This window comes from Pongo abelii, chromosome 13 (genome assembly GCF_028885655.2).
Source record: "Pongo abelii isolate AG06213 chromosome 13, NHGRI_mPonAbe1-v2.0_pri, whole genome shotgun sequence".
NCBI classification, from domain to species: Eukaryota; Metazoa; Chordata; class Mammalia; order Primates; family Hominidae; genus Pongo; species Pongo abelii.
The window spans coordinates 113762587-113779255 of record NC_071998.2 but is presented as its reverse complement, the minus strand read 5'-3'; the positions used below and the strand labels follow the sequence as shown (position 1 = coordinate 113779255).

The window sequence follows — 16669 nt, the reverse complement described above, 5'->3', positions numbered from 1 at the left end:
CCATATCCATCAGTCCTCAGTTACAAACAGACAGGAGTTGGTACATGAATCCCCCAGCTCACTCACCTGTAGGGTGGAAAAATCTGAGGTGTGTTGGAGTCTAGTGTTTTCTCAGTGGGATCAGCTTCAGTTACCAGGTGATAATTTTGTTGACCTCCTTTACTCCTCACTTTTCCCTGTCTTATTTTCCCACTCTCCTATTGCTGTTTCCTTTGATTCTCAAATAAACTACTTGCCCTTAATTCTTGGTTTAGAGTTGACTTCTGGAGCAATACAAACTAAACTTCTGTAACTTAATAATAATTTTTTATTATTGGTTACTTGTCAGGAAACAATGTCCTTACATTCTCTGTAACTCAGTAAACATTTTTAAGTGGATCTCTATGTGCCCAATACTAAAGTCTAAAAATTCAGGAATGAATGAAAAAAAAATCTTACTTTCTTTTCTCTCGGCATATATTAAGAAGGGCTAAGGCCTCACATAGCAGTAAGATATAAACTGTTTTATAGTAGGAATAAGCATGTGCTTGTTAGTTGAAGGTTATTTTGAGGAGAGGAACTGTTCCCTGAGGCTTCAGAAACTTGTCCATTGAGGGTTTTGTGCCTTGATTCTCAGGGTCCTATGTGAGGATGCTTAATGCCTGTGGTGTATGGTGATTGGGAGAAGATCAATCAACACAAAGACAAAGAAGACACAGCAGCAGTGTCTACAGGGCAGCTGCCTTCTTCCTCTTGAAGTTTGTCAACCTTGGACAAACTTTCTTCATGGACCATAGTCTTTCCTATGAAATTCAACAACGGTTCACAAAACTGTCCAATGTCTTTATTACTTATAAAAGAAATGCATGATTATATAAATGTTATGGCAGAAAAATATTTTTAAAATACATAAATGTCTCTAATCTCAACAGAAAAATACAGCTTTTATTAACATTTTGGAGAATGTGCAGGTTTTTAAAAAATAATAATCTGCCTTTTGCAAATAACTATAAACCTGCCTATATATAATTTTTCTTGTGTTCAAAAATTATGTTTTTCATAAACCTCATTTTAATGACTATGTAGTATTACTTCCAATGAATATGTATCATAGTTCCCTTAACCTTTCCCTTATTGATGGAAACGAGTCTGTAACTAATTCTTATCTCTTAAAATTATGCTGTAATTAGACATCTTTCTGCATAAAGTTTTTTTCAGTATTGAGCAAAACTGTAGAAACTTTCAAAAGTCAAAGCCTATACCATCAATGATCAAACTTCACTGACTCCTATTTTGTTACAGATGGTGGCACCTAGATCACAGTTGACTTCTCCCCTACAAATTAGCTATCAACTTGAGTGCCTTCAACATTTGCTTAAGTGAACCATTCACCATCATAACAGCTTTAGTCTTTGACCTCATCTTCAATGACCTTGACCTCCCGTGCAGTTTAGTCATCTTTTCTCATGGCCATATCATGAAATCAGAAATTCCTTTACCTAAAAAATGTTAAATCTAGTGCCACAGCCACTTGGAAATAGCAAGATAGTACATAGAGATCAACTCTGTGCACTTTAATTCAAGAAGGAAAATGAGAATCCACCAGAATCATGAAGGACACCCCAGATCCCAGAGAGGGGAATGCCGGCAAATGGACCCTGTGACTGCATCCAGCTGCTAAAAGTGAGTAAAGCTCCAGTACGTGAGAGAGGCAGACAGCCTCCCTCTGTGACTCCCCTATCCACTGGAGATCTGAGCAATCCAGGCTGAGAGAGACAATTTCACTTCTCTCAAGCCCTGGAGTTAATTTGGGGAGAAGCTTGGAGACACTGTGAGGAAAACACACCAAAAAAACTGCAGACATTTTCCCAGACCCAGGACTGAGAGCCGGATGCCATTTTTAATCCAAGTGCATATAAAGTCAGCTATTCTTTGGCAGTGTGGCTGTGCAAGCATTTTAGTCTAAGGCCAGAAATTGGAGCACCTGCTCTGGAACACAGTAACAATCTCCATAGCCACAACTATGGAAAGTGTTTCAGCAGCAGGTGCTATAATTGTGCTCCTATTGCAAGCCTGCAGTGGGAGGAGAGCTGCTATAGCTGCGGCTTCTCCTGGGCAGCAACACTTGCAGCCAAGGCCAGCCTGGTGCCCTGAAACTGATCTATGTGTGCCATTGATGGATGCCCCACCCTGCTCCCCTGAGATTGTGGTGCAGCAGGGCCCTCTCTGCTCCACTTCCAGGCAGAAATCAAGGCATTTGGCGTCCCTGTTTGTCCAGACTAGCAGCATGAGCTGCCCAACCCTTCCTGGACACAGATCTTGGTGCAGCGAGGCTCTTCCCTTCTCCACAGCCAGGCAGATCTTCAGGCATTCAGAGCACCTGTTCACCTGGATCAGCAGCCTGACCCACCCTATTCTTCCTGTGCAGAGATCCTGGTGCAGGGAGACCCCACTGCTACATGCTCAGACAGATCTCCAGGCAGTCAGAGCACCTGCTTGCTTCATCCAGCAACCTGAGTTGCCTCCACTCCTCCTGTGCAGAGATCTTGGTGCAAAGGGGCTCTCTCTGATCCATGCCCAGGCAGATCTCCAGGCATTCAAAGCACCTGTTTGCCTGGTTCAGCAGCCTGAGATGCCACATCCCTCCTGTGCAGAGATCTTGGTTTAGGGGGCTCCCCTCTGCTTCATGCCATGCAAATCTCCAGGGATCTGAGCCCTTACTCTCCTGGATTAAAAGCTTAGGCAGCCCCCTGTCCCCATGCAGAGAACTTGGAACTAAGGAGGTTTCCCTGCTCCACACCTAGACACACCTCTGGGATCCTGGTGGCCACTCACTGGATTCTCCATTGGCATTGGTTCTTATACCTGCCATCAAGGGACCTGCAGGTAAACCTGCCCAGTCCAGCCCTGCCCTTCATGGCTCAACCCACAGGCCTGGGCAGGGAGCTCAGACTACTGTGCATTCCTCAAATCAGATCATTGCCTGAGGCAAGAGGGAGCTTCTGCCAGTAAACAAGGATTAAGTACAGACCCAACCTTGTTGGCTGAAGCCAGCTGTTACCTATAGTGCCTTCTATAGGCTTGTGGGATGAACTGCACAGCCCAATATAAAACCTGCCAAAAGCAGCACATAGAGCTATAGAAGCAATGCCAAAATACCCTACCCACCAGTATTCTCTACAGTTACACCCCATGGGGAGAGAAGAAAAGGGAAATAATAAATAATAACATTATAGGGAAAGAAAGAAGAAGAAAAAATCCTATCTGCACAAAAATAATCACAAAAATTAGAAGTGCCAGCATCTCCAGATGAAAAGGAACCAATGCAAGAATTCCGGCAACACGAAAAATCTGAATGTAGTGACACCACCAAAGGATTGCACTAGATCTCCAGCAGAGGTCCCTGGCCAAAATGGAATCTCAGAAATGACAGATAAAATATTCAAAGATGGATTTCAAAAAAGTTTAATGAGATTCAAGGAAAGGTTGAAAATCAACACAAAAAATCTTCTAAAGCTATCCAGGAAATGAAAGAAGAGACAAACCTCTTAGAAAGAAATCAGTCAGAGTTTCTGGAATTGAAAAACTCACTTAAGGAATTTCAAAACATAAGTGAAAGCTTTATCAATAGACTGGACCAAGCAGAATAAAGATTTTAGAGCTTGAAGATCAGTTTCTTGAACCAATCTAGTCTAATAAAAATGAAGAAAAAATAATTTTTAAAAATTTGTTTTAATGAGCAAAGTCCTTGGGATTATGTAAAGTGACCAAACCTATGGATTATTGGCATCCTTGAGGAAGGAGGAAAAAAACAAACAAACAACTTGGAAAATATATTTGAGGGAATAATTCAAGAAAACTTTTCTAATATTGCTAGAGAGGTATACATCAACCACAGAATATACATTCTTCTCATTTGCACATAGAACCTACTACAAAATTGACCACATGCTTGGCTGTAAAGCACATCTCAATAATTAAAAAAAAAAAACCCAAATCATGCCAATCATATGCTCAGACCATCATGGAATAAAAATAGAAATTAATACCGAGAAGATTTCTCAAAGCCACACAATTACATGAGAGTTAAATTACTTCCTCCTGAATAACTTTTTGGTAAACAATGAAATCAAGGCAGAAATCAAAAAATTCTTTGAAATAAATGAAAATAGAGACACAACATACCAAAATCTCTGGAATGCCACAAACACTGCAGCAAAAGCAGTATTAAGAGGAAAGTTTATAGTGCTAAATGCCTACCTCAAAAAGTTAGAAAGACCTCAAATTAATGACCTAACATCACACTTAGAGGAACCAGAAAAACAAGAACAAACTAACCCTAAAGATGGCAGAAGAAAACAAATAAGTAAAATCAGAGCAAAACTGAATGAAACTGAGACCCAAAAATGCATACAAATAATAAATGAAACCAAAAGTTGGTTCTTTGAAAGAATAAAAAATACCAATAGACCACTAGCTAGATTAACAAAAAAAAAGAGAAGATCCAAATAAGCACAATAAAAAATGACAAAGGTGACATTACAACTAATCCCACATAAATACAAAAGATCCTCAGGGACTATTATGAATACCTCTACACACACAAACTAGAAAATCTAGAGGAAATAGATAAATTCCTGAAAATATGCAATCTCCCAAGATTGAATCAGGAAGAAATTGAAACACTGAACAGGCCAATATCAGGAGGAAGATGGTAGACAGGAGGCAGGACTAACTTGCAGCTCCCACTCTGATGGACAGAGAAGCGCGTGGAGACTCACATCCTGAAATTTTGTTCCAAGAACTATTGCAGGAACATACCAGGAAAGTCAAAAGAATCCACAGACCCTTTGAAGGAACTGGATCACTGCTGCAGGCTCCCTGAGATGACGAAAAACTGTGAGTCTGCTTGCTTTCTCAACAGGAAGGCTTGTGGTCTGGGAAAGTTCTTAGCCCTGGTCACCTGCTGCTTGGAAATAGACTCAGTGCTGTCGGGGTGTAGAGAGGGGAAGGAGACACGGTGTGAGCACAACTGGCCTTTAGGACGCATGCTGCATGGGAGCAGGGTGAGTCTTTCTCACCTGCCAGCTTTCCTCCACTTCTCTGGTGACCTGTGTGAAAGGAAAATAAATCTTGTGGCCCCAAAATCACTAAGCTAAAGGGAAAAGTCAAGCTGGAAACTGCTTAAGGCAAACCTGCCTACCATTTTATTCAAAGTCGCCCCTCTGCTCACTGAGATAAATGCACGCCTGATTGCCTCCTTTGGAGAGGCTAATAAGAAACAAAAAATGCAACCATTTGTCTCTTATCTACTATGACCTGGAAGCCCCCTCCCTGCTTTGAGTTGTCCCACCTTTCCAGACCAAACCAATGTTCATCTTACATATGTTAATCGATGTCTCATGTCTCCCTAAAATGTATAAAACCAAACTGTGCTCTGACCACCTTGGGCACGTGTCATCAGAACCACCTGAGGCTGTGTCTCAGGCACATGTCCTCAACCTTAGCAAAATAAATATTCTAAATTAACTGAGACCGTCTCAGATATTTGGGATTCATACCTGTATGACATAGCAGAAGCAGCCATAATCCCCCTGGGAATATAACTCCATTGGCCTAGGAACCACCTGCCGACCCCCACAGAAGCTGCAGCAAGCCCCACCCAAGGAGAGTCTAAGCTCAGACACGTCTATCCTGCCCCCACCTGGTGGTCTTTCTCTACCCACCCTGTAGCCGAAGACAAAGATCATAATCTCTTGGTAGCTCTATGGCCCTGCCCACCTGAGAAACCTGAATACTTAACTAGGTGTCCCTAGGGCAAGTTTGCATCCTCCCCATAGGACCGCAGCTGATGTGCTCTTGAAAGCACCAACTAAATGCTGGAGTTCAACCAACACAAACCAACACACTAAATAAAAACACAACCAAGGACCCTCACACAGTCAACTTCATTCCCTGCTACCTCCACCAGAGCAGGTGCTGGTACCCACATTGCAAGACTTGAAGACAGATCACATCACAGTACTCTTTGTAGATACTCCCCAGTACCATCCCAGGGCCTGGTAGCTCCACTGCATGGCTAAACCTAGAAGAGGAAAAACAATCACTACAGTTTGGCTTTCAGGAAGCCCCATTCCTAGGGGAAGGGGGAAAGCACCACATCAAGGGAGCACCCGGTAGGACAAAGGAATCTGAACAGCAGCCCTTGAATCCCAGATCTTCCTTCTGACATAGTCCACCCAAATGAGAAGGAACCAGAAAAAAATGCTGGTACTACAACAAAACAAGGTTCTTTAACACCCCCAAAAGATCATACCAGCTCACCAGCAATGGATCCAAACCAAGATGAAATCTCTGAATTGCCAGAAAAAGAATTCAGGAGTTTGATTATTAAGCTAATCAAGGAGGCATCAGAGAAAGGTGAAGTGCAACTTAAAGAAATCAAAAACATGATACAGGATATGAAAGGAAAATTCTTCAGTGAAATAGATGGCATACATTTAAAAAAAAAGCTTCTGGAAATCAAGGACACACATAGAGAAATGCAAAATACACTGGAAAGTCTCAACAATAGAATCAAACAAGCAGAAGAAAGAACTTCAGGGCTCAAAGACAAGGCTTTTGAATTAACTCAATCTGTCTAAGACAAGGAAAAAATAATTTTTAAAAAATGAACAAAGCCTCTAAGAAGTTTGGGACTATGTTAAATGTCCAAACCTAAGAATAATTGGTGTTCCCAAGGAAGAAGAGAAATCTAAAATTTTGGAAAACATATTTGAAGGAATAATCAAGGAAAATTTCCCCAGCCTTGGTAGAGATCTAGACATCCAAATATAAGAAGTTCAAAGAATACCTGGGACACTGATTGTAAAAAGATCATCACCTAGGCACATAGTCTTCAGGTTATATAAAGTCAACATGAAGGAAAAAATCTTAAGAGCTATGAGGCAACAGCATCAGGTAACCTATAAAGGAAAACCTACCAGATTAACAGCAGATTTCTCAACAGAAATCCTACAAACTACAAGGAATTAGGGTCCTATTTTTAGCCTCCTTAAATAAAGCAATTATCAGCCAAGAATTTTGTATCCAGCAAAACTAGGCTTCATAAATGAAAGAAAGATATAATCTTTTCCAGGCAAACAAATGCTGAGTGAATTCACCACTACCAAGTCAGTACTACAAGATCTGTTAAAAGGAGCTCTAAATCTTGGAACAAATCCTTAAAATACACCAAAATAGAATCTCCTTAAAGGATAAATCTCACAGGACCTATGTAACAATAACACAATGAAAATAAAACAAAGTATTCAGCAACAAATAGCATGATGAATAGAATACTGCCTCATATCTCAATATTAACATTGAATGTAAATGGCCTAAATGCTCTACTTAAAAGATACAGAATGGCAGAGTGGATAAGAACTCACCAGCCAAGTTTCTGCTCTCTTCAGGAGACTCGCCTTGCACATAAGGACTCACATACACTTAAGGTAAAGGGGTGGAAAAGATATTCCATGCAAATGGACACCAAAAACAAGCAAGAATAGCTTTTCTTATATCAGACCAAACAAACTTTAAAGAAACAGCAGTTTAAAAAGACAAAGAGGGACATTATATAATGATAAAGGGACTAGTCCAACAAGAAAATATCACAATTTTAAATGTATATGTACCTAACACTGGAGCTCCCAAGTTTATAAAACAATTACTACTAGACTTAAGGAATGACATAGATGGCAACACAACAATAGTGGGGCACTTTAACACTCCACTGACAGCACTAGACAGGTTATCAAGACAGAAAGTCAACAAAGAAACAATAGACTTAAACTATACCACAAAACAAATTGACTTAACAGATATTTATAGAACATTCTACCCAACAACTTCAGGATATACACTCTGTTCATCAGCACATGGAGCATTCTCCCAATAGACCATACGATAGGCCACAAAACAAGTCTCAGTAAATTTAAGAAAATCGAAATTATAGCAAGTACTCTCTCAGACCACAGTGGAATAAAACTGGAAATCAACTCCAAAAGGAAACCTTAAAATCATGCAAATACATGGAAATTAAATAACCTGTTCCTGAATGATTGTTGTGTCAACAATGAAATTTTAAAAATCCTTTGAACTGAATAATAGTGATGTGATCTATCAAAACCTCTGGGATACAGCAAAAGCAGTGCTAAGAGGAGAGTTCATAGCATTAAATGCCTACATCAAAAACTCTGAAAGAGCACAAATAGACAATCTAAGATCACACCTCATGGAACTGGAGAAACAAGAACAATCCAAACCTACATTCAGCAGAATAAAAGAAATAACGAAGATCAAAGCAGAACTAAATGAAACAAACAAAAAACAACACAAAAGATAAATAAAACAAAATGCTGGTTATTTGAAAAGATAAATAAAACTAATAGACCATTAGTGAGATTAATCAAGAAAAGAAGAGAGAAGATCCAAATAAGCTCAATTAGAAATGAAATGGAAGCTATTACCACTGATACCACAGCAATACAAAAGATCATTCAAGGATACTATGAAAACCATTATGCTCATTTACTAGAAAACATAGAAGATGAACAAATTCCTGGAAATATACAACCCTCCTAGGTTAAACCAGGAAGATATAGAGTCTCTGAATAGACCAATAACAAGTAGCGAGATTGAAATGGTAATTTTTTAAAATGCCAACAAAGAAAAGTCCAAAACCAAATGGATTCACAGCTGAACTCTATCAGACATTCAAAGAAGAACTGGTGCCAATCCTATTGACACTATTCCAAAAAATAGAGAAAGAGGGAATCCTTCCTAACACATTCTGTGAAGCCAGTATCACCCTAATACCAAAACCAGGGAAAGATAACAAAAAAAGAAAACTACAGGCCAATATCCCTGATGAACATAGATGCAAAAATCTTCAACAAAATACTAGTGAACCAAAACCAACAGCATATCAAAAGGATAATCCACCATGATCAAGTGGGTTTCGTACCAGGATGCAGGGATGATTTAACATACGTAAGTCAATAAATGTAATACACCACTTAGACAGAATTTAAAACAAAACTCACATGATCATTTCAATAGACACAGGAAAAGCATTTGACAAAATCCAGCATCCTTTTATGATTAAAACCTTCAGCAAAATTGGTGTACAAGGGACATATTTTAAGGTAATAAAAGCCATCTACAACAAGCCCACAGCTAACATTATACTGAAGGGGGAAAAGTTGAAAGCATTCCCCCTGAGAACTGGAACAAAACAAGCATGCCCACTTTCATCACTTCTATTCAACATAGTACTAGAAGTCCTAGCCAGAGCAATCAGACAAGAGAAAGAAATAGTAAAATCAGTAAAGAGGAACAAAGTCAAAAACAATAAATGTCAGTGAGGCTGCGGAGAAAAGGGAATGTTTATACACTGTTAGTGGAAATGTAAATTAGTTCAGCCATTGTGGAAAGCACTTTGTAGATTTCTCAAGGAACTCAAAACAGAACTACCATTTGACCCAGAAATCCTATTACTGGGTATATATCCAAAGGAAAACAAGTTGTTCTACCAAAAAGACAAATATACTTGCATATTCATCACAGTACTATTCATGATAGCAAAGACATGGAATCAACCCAGGTATTCATCAATGGTGGACTAAATAAAAAAATGTGGTATATATATACCATGGAATACTATGAAGCCATAAAAAGAATGAAATCATGTCCTTTGCAGGAACATGAATGCAGCTGGAGGTCATTATCCTAAGTGAACTAACTCAGGAAAAGAAAACCAAACACTACATGTTCTCACTTATAAGTGAGAGCTAAACATTGGGTAGTCAAGGACTTATGTGGCAATAATGGACACTGGGAACTATTGGAGAAGGGAGGGAGGGAGGAGGCAACAGTTGAAAAACTGTTAGGTACTATGCTCAGTACCTGGGTGATGGGATCATTCATACCCCAAATCTCAGCATTATGCAATATGCCCAGGTAACAAATTTGCACATGTACCCCCTGAATCTAAAATAAAAGTTAAAAAAGAAAAAATGTTAAATCTAAACATTCAATTCTTTTTTCTCTCTCTTTTATCCTACCCATTATATAGGATATTTGGCCTCATAAATCTATCCAGTCTCTGATCCTGTTCACTTTTCCCCAAAATTTGTTTTTCCTTCACTCTTACCTCTTCAGGATGAACTGCGAGGTTTATAGCTCTCTTACCAATTTGCCTGTCTTTACCACAAGGTCCTTCCTTTCCACTCTTCCACCAAAGCTTCAATGTTGAATCAATCTAACCATCCACCATGTGCACATCCTGTTTATTATTCAATCCACTGTAATCTAGATTCCATTCCCACCTTTTATTCGCATTGCTCCTAGTCATGCCACTGAAATCCTCATTATTACTAAATCCAGAGAATGGTTTCAGCACTTAACCTTGGCTCTACATTTTTATATTCTCCTTCTCCATCTCTGGTTGTTATTTGATGTCTTTTGGGGACTTTACTTCTCCGCTACTATCTTAATTGTCAATGTTCCCTATGGTCTGTCCTCAGCAACTATTCCCTTCCCTTTCCTTGCTTTTCTCCCTTCTCCTTTCCTCCCCTCTCCTCCCTTTCTCTCCCCTCCTTCTTTTTCCTCAGCTTTTACTAACCTCATTTGTTTTTAGGCAGTCTCATCCTCCTCTATGTTGACAGTCTATGAATTTCTATCTCTATCCAAAATATATCCACCTGCCTACTAAATTTGTCTCATGGATGACCTATAGGTGCCTCATACTCTATGCAATAAAACTTCTCAAATCTTTTTCTTCTTCTATATTGCCTTCAGTGAATAGCACAACCATACACTCAGCTGTCCAAGCCATAAATTTAGAGAGGTTTTCAACTCCTTTGTTCTCCTTATTTTCTACATCCTTATCAAAATCAACTCACATCAAAATTACTATATCCATTAGATTCTGACTATGGAGACTTAAATCAATATAGTTCTCTCTAACATCATGGTCACTCTCTTATACAGACTTTCATAATCTCTTACCTAAATGACTGTCATCTTCTCCTAATGAGTTTCTTTGCTTCTGGTGTTGCATTCCACTACCCCATGCCTGCTCTGCCAACATGTCCTCCGCCCACTGCAAATACATGCTCATTATCCACTTCTGAACTATACCAACTGTGTTTGGTACGATTGTCAATCTGCTGATCAAGTCCTTCTATGGCTCTTTCTTTCCTTTTAAGTAACATGCAAATTCTTCAATATGGCTTCTAAGGTCCTGCATGATTTATTCCTTCTAGTTTCTCTGGACTCATCCTGAACCTCTTCCCCTGTTCAAGCATACATTTCAGCCATTCTAATTTTTCTGATAATTGTTTCCTAAATTTGCCATCCTTTCTCTTCTCTAGGTCTTTTCCTATTCCTCTGTTTCTCTCCCTTTCACTTGCTCTGCCTCTATGTTGTTGACATCACCTTCTACTTGCTTTGATTTTCTTGAGTTTTTGCTTACTTGTAACTTTCTACAAGCCTACCTTGATGTTCTGTGTGGGAAACGCATGAGGGGAGAAGAAAAGACATACACACAATATCTTTAAGGGTAAACAAGCTTTATCCCATGTAAATGGCAATGCAGATATAACAAGCCAATGATATAATAAGCAAATTGATATAATAAGCAAGTTGCGATGGGAAGGGGATAATGGAAAAGAGATATATATATTTACACTCACCATCCCACATTGGATGGGGAGATGCATTTGGGGATGGCCATTAATTCCATTCACCATCTGGGATAATATTCCCTCCCCAGTAATCTAGATGCTTACAAATATCACTGGTTATGAATGCGTCAGACTCCCTGATGATGGTACCCTATCACAGTATTCTCCCCTGCCACCAGTACAATCCTGCTTCAGCAACAAATTAAAATATTAAGCTTACATGTAGAAAAAGCTCTTAATGATAGTAGCACTGGACTTATGTTGTTATCAGATGAATTTGCTCAGCCGTGCACTGTTGTATTGCAAAATCAAGAGGCATTAGATATGCTTACCGCAGCCCAAGGAGGGGTTTGTGCCTTACTGCATACTAAATGTTATGTGTCTATCCCTGACAATCCTCACAATATTACTCTCCTTGCAAAGCTATCGTGGGTGTGGTTTTTATTAATTGTGTTTTTAATTCTCCTGTGCTTACCATGTATCTGTAATCTATCAACTGTGCCTTCCCCATGTATCTGTAAGGGTATTTTCCTACAATTGAGTATCAAATTGAGGCCCAATGTGGAGAAAAAGTTAAATATTAATTTGAACTCAATTGAACGTGGACACAAACAATGGTCACCAAGTCCCGGGACAGGTTGTGTGAGCCCCTTGAGGCATTCATCCAGCACTGTTTCGGAGAAATCTCTATTTCAATCCATTCCTATACATTAGTTATTGAAAAACAATAGATAATTGCAAAAACAAGTTATCTTTTTGTGTTCCTTGAGCCCAGTCGCAAAGGGCCCTCGTCACTGGGCCTCATGCAAAACAACTTCTTACAAAAAGAGCTAGGGTCCCAGACCACGCCAAAGCTTCATGAGACCTCTCCTTGTCTGTGCACGGCCAAGTGGCCGACTCTGGAGCCCAGGCTGTTTCTTCCCAGTCTGGTGGTGAATCCTCCACAGTCTGGTGAGTGTAAATATATATATATTTATTTATGGAATAAAGGTATGGTGTGTGTGTCTTTTCTTCTCCCCTCATGAGTTTCCCACACAGAACACTTGCTTAATGCCTTTAATTTGGGTTTGATGCCCCGCTTTGTGCTCCCACAGCACTTGGCTCTTACCTTCATTACAGTGTCTGATGTGTACGGTTTTGTTGATCTCATTCAATGGATTGGGAGCTCTTTGGGGATAGAAAATTGTGTTTTCCCATGGACACGGAGAGGGGAACAACACACACCAGGGCCTGTCAATAGGTTGGGGGGTTAGGGGAAAGATAGCATCAAGAGAAATACCTAATGTAGATGATGGGTTAATGGGTGCAGCAAACCACCATGACATGTGGATACCTATATAACAAACCTGCACGTTCTGCACATGTACCCCAGAACTTAGAGTATAATAATAAATTTTAAAAAAAGAAAATTGTGTTTTCTTTACAGTGCCTCACAAAATTCTTGCCACATCATACTAAACAATATTCTTCTGAATGAGTAAATGAACGCACAAATTATTGAAAGAAATAATGAAAAAAGCAATCTCCTCCACTTAATTCTCCATCTCTTTTATATTTTTGCCAATCTGAATGTAGTAGGTTTCTGAAGATTCTCACACTCATTTTTATGGTCAAAGAATACTTTTTGAGCCCTGAGTCTGTTCCAACTATTATTATGTGTCATCACTAACCAAAAATAAATCCTGCATGTATTCAGGTGTTTCCCATGAGGAAAATAAATCTCTAGTCCTTGAAAAGTGTTCTTATTCCTCAGGGACTAGTAACACCTCTCCTCCCAGGTCCAAATTGAATGTGGGAAGGAGGAAGTCTGTATAGGCCAGAAGCGGTGGCTCACACCTATAATCCAGGCACTTTGGGAGGCTGAGGTGGGCAGATCACCTGAGCTCAGGAGTTTGAGACCACCCTGGGCAACATGGCAAAACCCCATTTCTACTAAAAATAGAAAAAATTAGCTGGACTTGGTGGCACACACCTGTAATCCCAGTTACTTGGGAGGCTGAGGCATGAGAATCACTTGAACCCGGGGGGCAGAGATTGCGGTGAGCTGAGATCATGCCACTGCACTCCAGCCTGGGCAACAGAACTGTCTCAAAACAAAAATAAAACAAAAACAAAACAAACAAACAAAAAACCCAAAAGAATTATTTAAAATATAGAGCTCACTAATATAAGGGAGGCAACATGAAAGAAAGCCTAGAATGAAACCAGGCTTTAGGTTTGAAGTTAACGTGTTTATGTTTGAATACTCGTTTAACCATTTACTTTTGAGACATTGTCAAACTCAATAAATGGGAAAAATACTATCTACATCAAATATTATTGTGATGGTTAAAAAATCTTATAGATGTGAAAATTCTTTATAAATAAAAAAATCTGTACATAATAAAAGTTCTTATTTATATTCCCATAGGAGTTGACTGTCTTTGGTGTCTGGCAAAGGCACATCTCGACTGGGAATATTAAGGGAAATACAGTAATTAGCCCCTAACTGTCTCTCACCACAGACTTCCGGCACCAGTCCCCTGGGTTCCCAACCAGGCAGGTAAAGGGAGATACTCTTGCTGTAGCCTTGTGGCTGGTGAAAAACAAAGAATGTGCCTCTTCTCCATTCAGGGTTGAGCTCATGACTTTTCTCACTGTTCCCGTTCTAAGACTTTTGGAGAGAAAATGAATAATTAGTTCATACCAAGGAGCTGACAATATTTGAATTTATCAATGAACTAGGTAAGACCAATGCTTACAGACTCCACTAAGCAGTTTGTGTGTGTGTGTGTGCGCGCACGCATGTGTGTTAATCATCTCCTCCAAAATCTTGCAGATGAGTACACATGTGCCAGGTGGTTTATATAATTTTTGTATCACATCAAATAATTTAGGGTGGACATCATTATTATTATTCTCTGGTGTTTGTACTTTCCTCTTTAGGAAAATGTTCTCTCACAGTTTTGCTGAATATCTGGCCTGCATCCCAGCTATGAGCACATTCTTCAAGGTTTAAAAAATAATAATAATCTGCATTTTTATAAATAGTTATAAACATACCTATATGCAATCTCCTATTATGTCCTTTAAAAATTATATCATAAACTTTTAATGAATTTATTTTATTGACTACATATTCGTTTCAATAATGTGTACCATAGTTGCCTTAACCTTTCCCTTACTGATGGAAACTAGGTATCCATCAAAAACATTGGCCAGGGTCTTATTTGCTTTTTTCCTGGGACCCCGAGAAATTTACTTTCTGGGAAGCTGCCTTCGTAAATCTAGTAACCGACTTCCTGGTTTCTCTATTCTCTTCTGATCATCTGATTAAAGACTGAAGCAATACATCTATGCAAAGGCTTTTAAGAAATTACAAATACCACCTCTTTAATGACAGGTGCACATCCAGACGTCTTTTCCATCAATGGTCTGCTGGAGGCAATAAGACATGATGATTAGCAGCATGAGTCTGAAATCAGACAAACATAGGATTGAATGACCTCCCCATTTTCATGATGTAGAATTTTAGGCAAATTATTTATACTCTGTAAACCCTACTTTCCAACTGGTTAAATAAGAATAATGCTATTTTGTGATCCTGTTAGGCTGATATGATATAAATTGCATCACAGCAGCTGGCCTATATTATTATTCACACAATAAACCTGTGATTAATGAATGATTGCTATTCTAATTTTTATTATCAGTATTATTGACATCACCATCATGGCACAAATCTTGAAACTATAGATTTTTATTCATCCTTAAACTCTCCGATTTACTTCATGAAATTCTTGAGTGCTCTCAGGCAGCAAATATTGTCCTATTTGAAGATATATTTAATAAGGGCTTTTAATAGAGTGGGAAGAATATAGTCTTTGAAACCAGATGGACCTGCTATCAAATCCCAGGCTCACAACATACTAGTGCTATAACATTGGGCAAGTTTCATCACTGAATCCCAGTGTTCTCCTCTCCAAAGTGAGGATCAGAATGCCTACACTGGCCGGGCACAGCGGTTCATGCCTGTAATCCCAGCATTTTGGGAGGCCGAGGTCGGTGGATCACTTGATGTTGGGAGTTCAAGACCAGCCTGGCCAACATGGTGAAACCCCCTCTCAACTAACAATACAAAAATTGGCCTGGCATGGTAGTGGGCACCTGTAATCCCAGCTACTTGGGAGGCTGAGACAGGAGAATTGCTTGAACCCGGGAGGCAGAGGTTGCAACGAGTCGAGATGGTTCCACTGCACTCCAGCCTGAGTGACAGAGCAAGACTCCACCTCAAAAAAAAAAAAAAAAAAAAAAAAAAAGCCTATGTGGGAACAGGTGAATATTATTTGAAAATCACCTGGTACAAATTAAGCACTATATCAGATTTCTTAACAATGCAACTATTTCTACAGCCCAGCCTTATAGCAGTCATCATAGCCAAATTAGAAAGATAGTAAATTTGTTCAGTGTCTGCAGCCTCTGCTTTCATTCTGCCTGTAATCCCCAACCTTGTCTCCTCACTTTGTCTGAGGAAGCCAGTGCATTTGTTCTGCCATCCAAACCTGGATCCCCAAATAAACTGCTCTCAGCCATTCTATCTGAGCGAGAGTGTTGGCCATAGGGCTCTCTCTCGCAGGAAAACTTACCTTGTAACCTAATCTCTAGTTGGAAACTTAAAGCCCTTTTTCTCTTGCTAAAAGAATTTCAGATATCAGCAAGCTATTGAGGGTGATGTCTTGGGTAGGGATAGGGAAGGCTCAATATTGTTCTGAAAATCACATCACATTGCACGTTAACTTGGAAAACAAAACTAACCCAGATAATCTGAAGAATGGTGAGAAACTTAGAGACATGGTTCTATCACTCATTTTCTACAATCTATGAAGATTCGGGGGTCAAGTTTGAGTCCAAAGTGCTGGAGTCTGTGCAGAAAGCCTTTAGCCTCTAAGACTAAGTAGCAAACTAGCTTTCACATGTTTCTG

The 16669-nt window shown here is 39.5% G+C and overlaps 1 protein-coding gene across 8 annotated transcripts in view; it reads right to left on the bottom strand.

The window, feature by feature from the left end:
- LOC134759798 (olfactory receptor 1J2) overlaps positions 1-16669 on the bottom strand; it is a 44530-nt gene that overhangs the window by 11109 nt on the left and 16752 nt on the right. For 3 of the 8 annotated variants that reach the window (XM_063714408.1, XM_063714409.1, XM_063714410.1), the window contains 3 exons: positions 15077-15162; positions 14208-14361; positions 12817-12938 (listed from right to left, as the gene is read on the bottom strand). The gene's annotated coding sequence lies outside the window, so the exon portion shown is untranslated. The remainder of the gene's footprint in view (positions 1-12816; positions 12939-14207; positions 14362-15076; positions 15163-16669) is intronic. The other 5 variants (XM_063714407.1, XM_063714406.1, XM_063714411.1 and 2 more) reach the window with 3 other exon arrangements.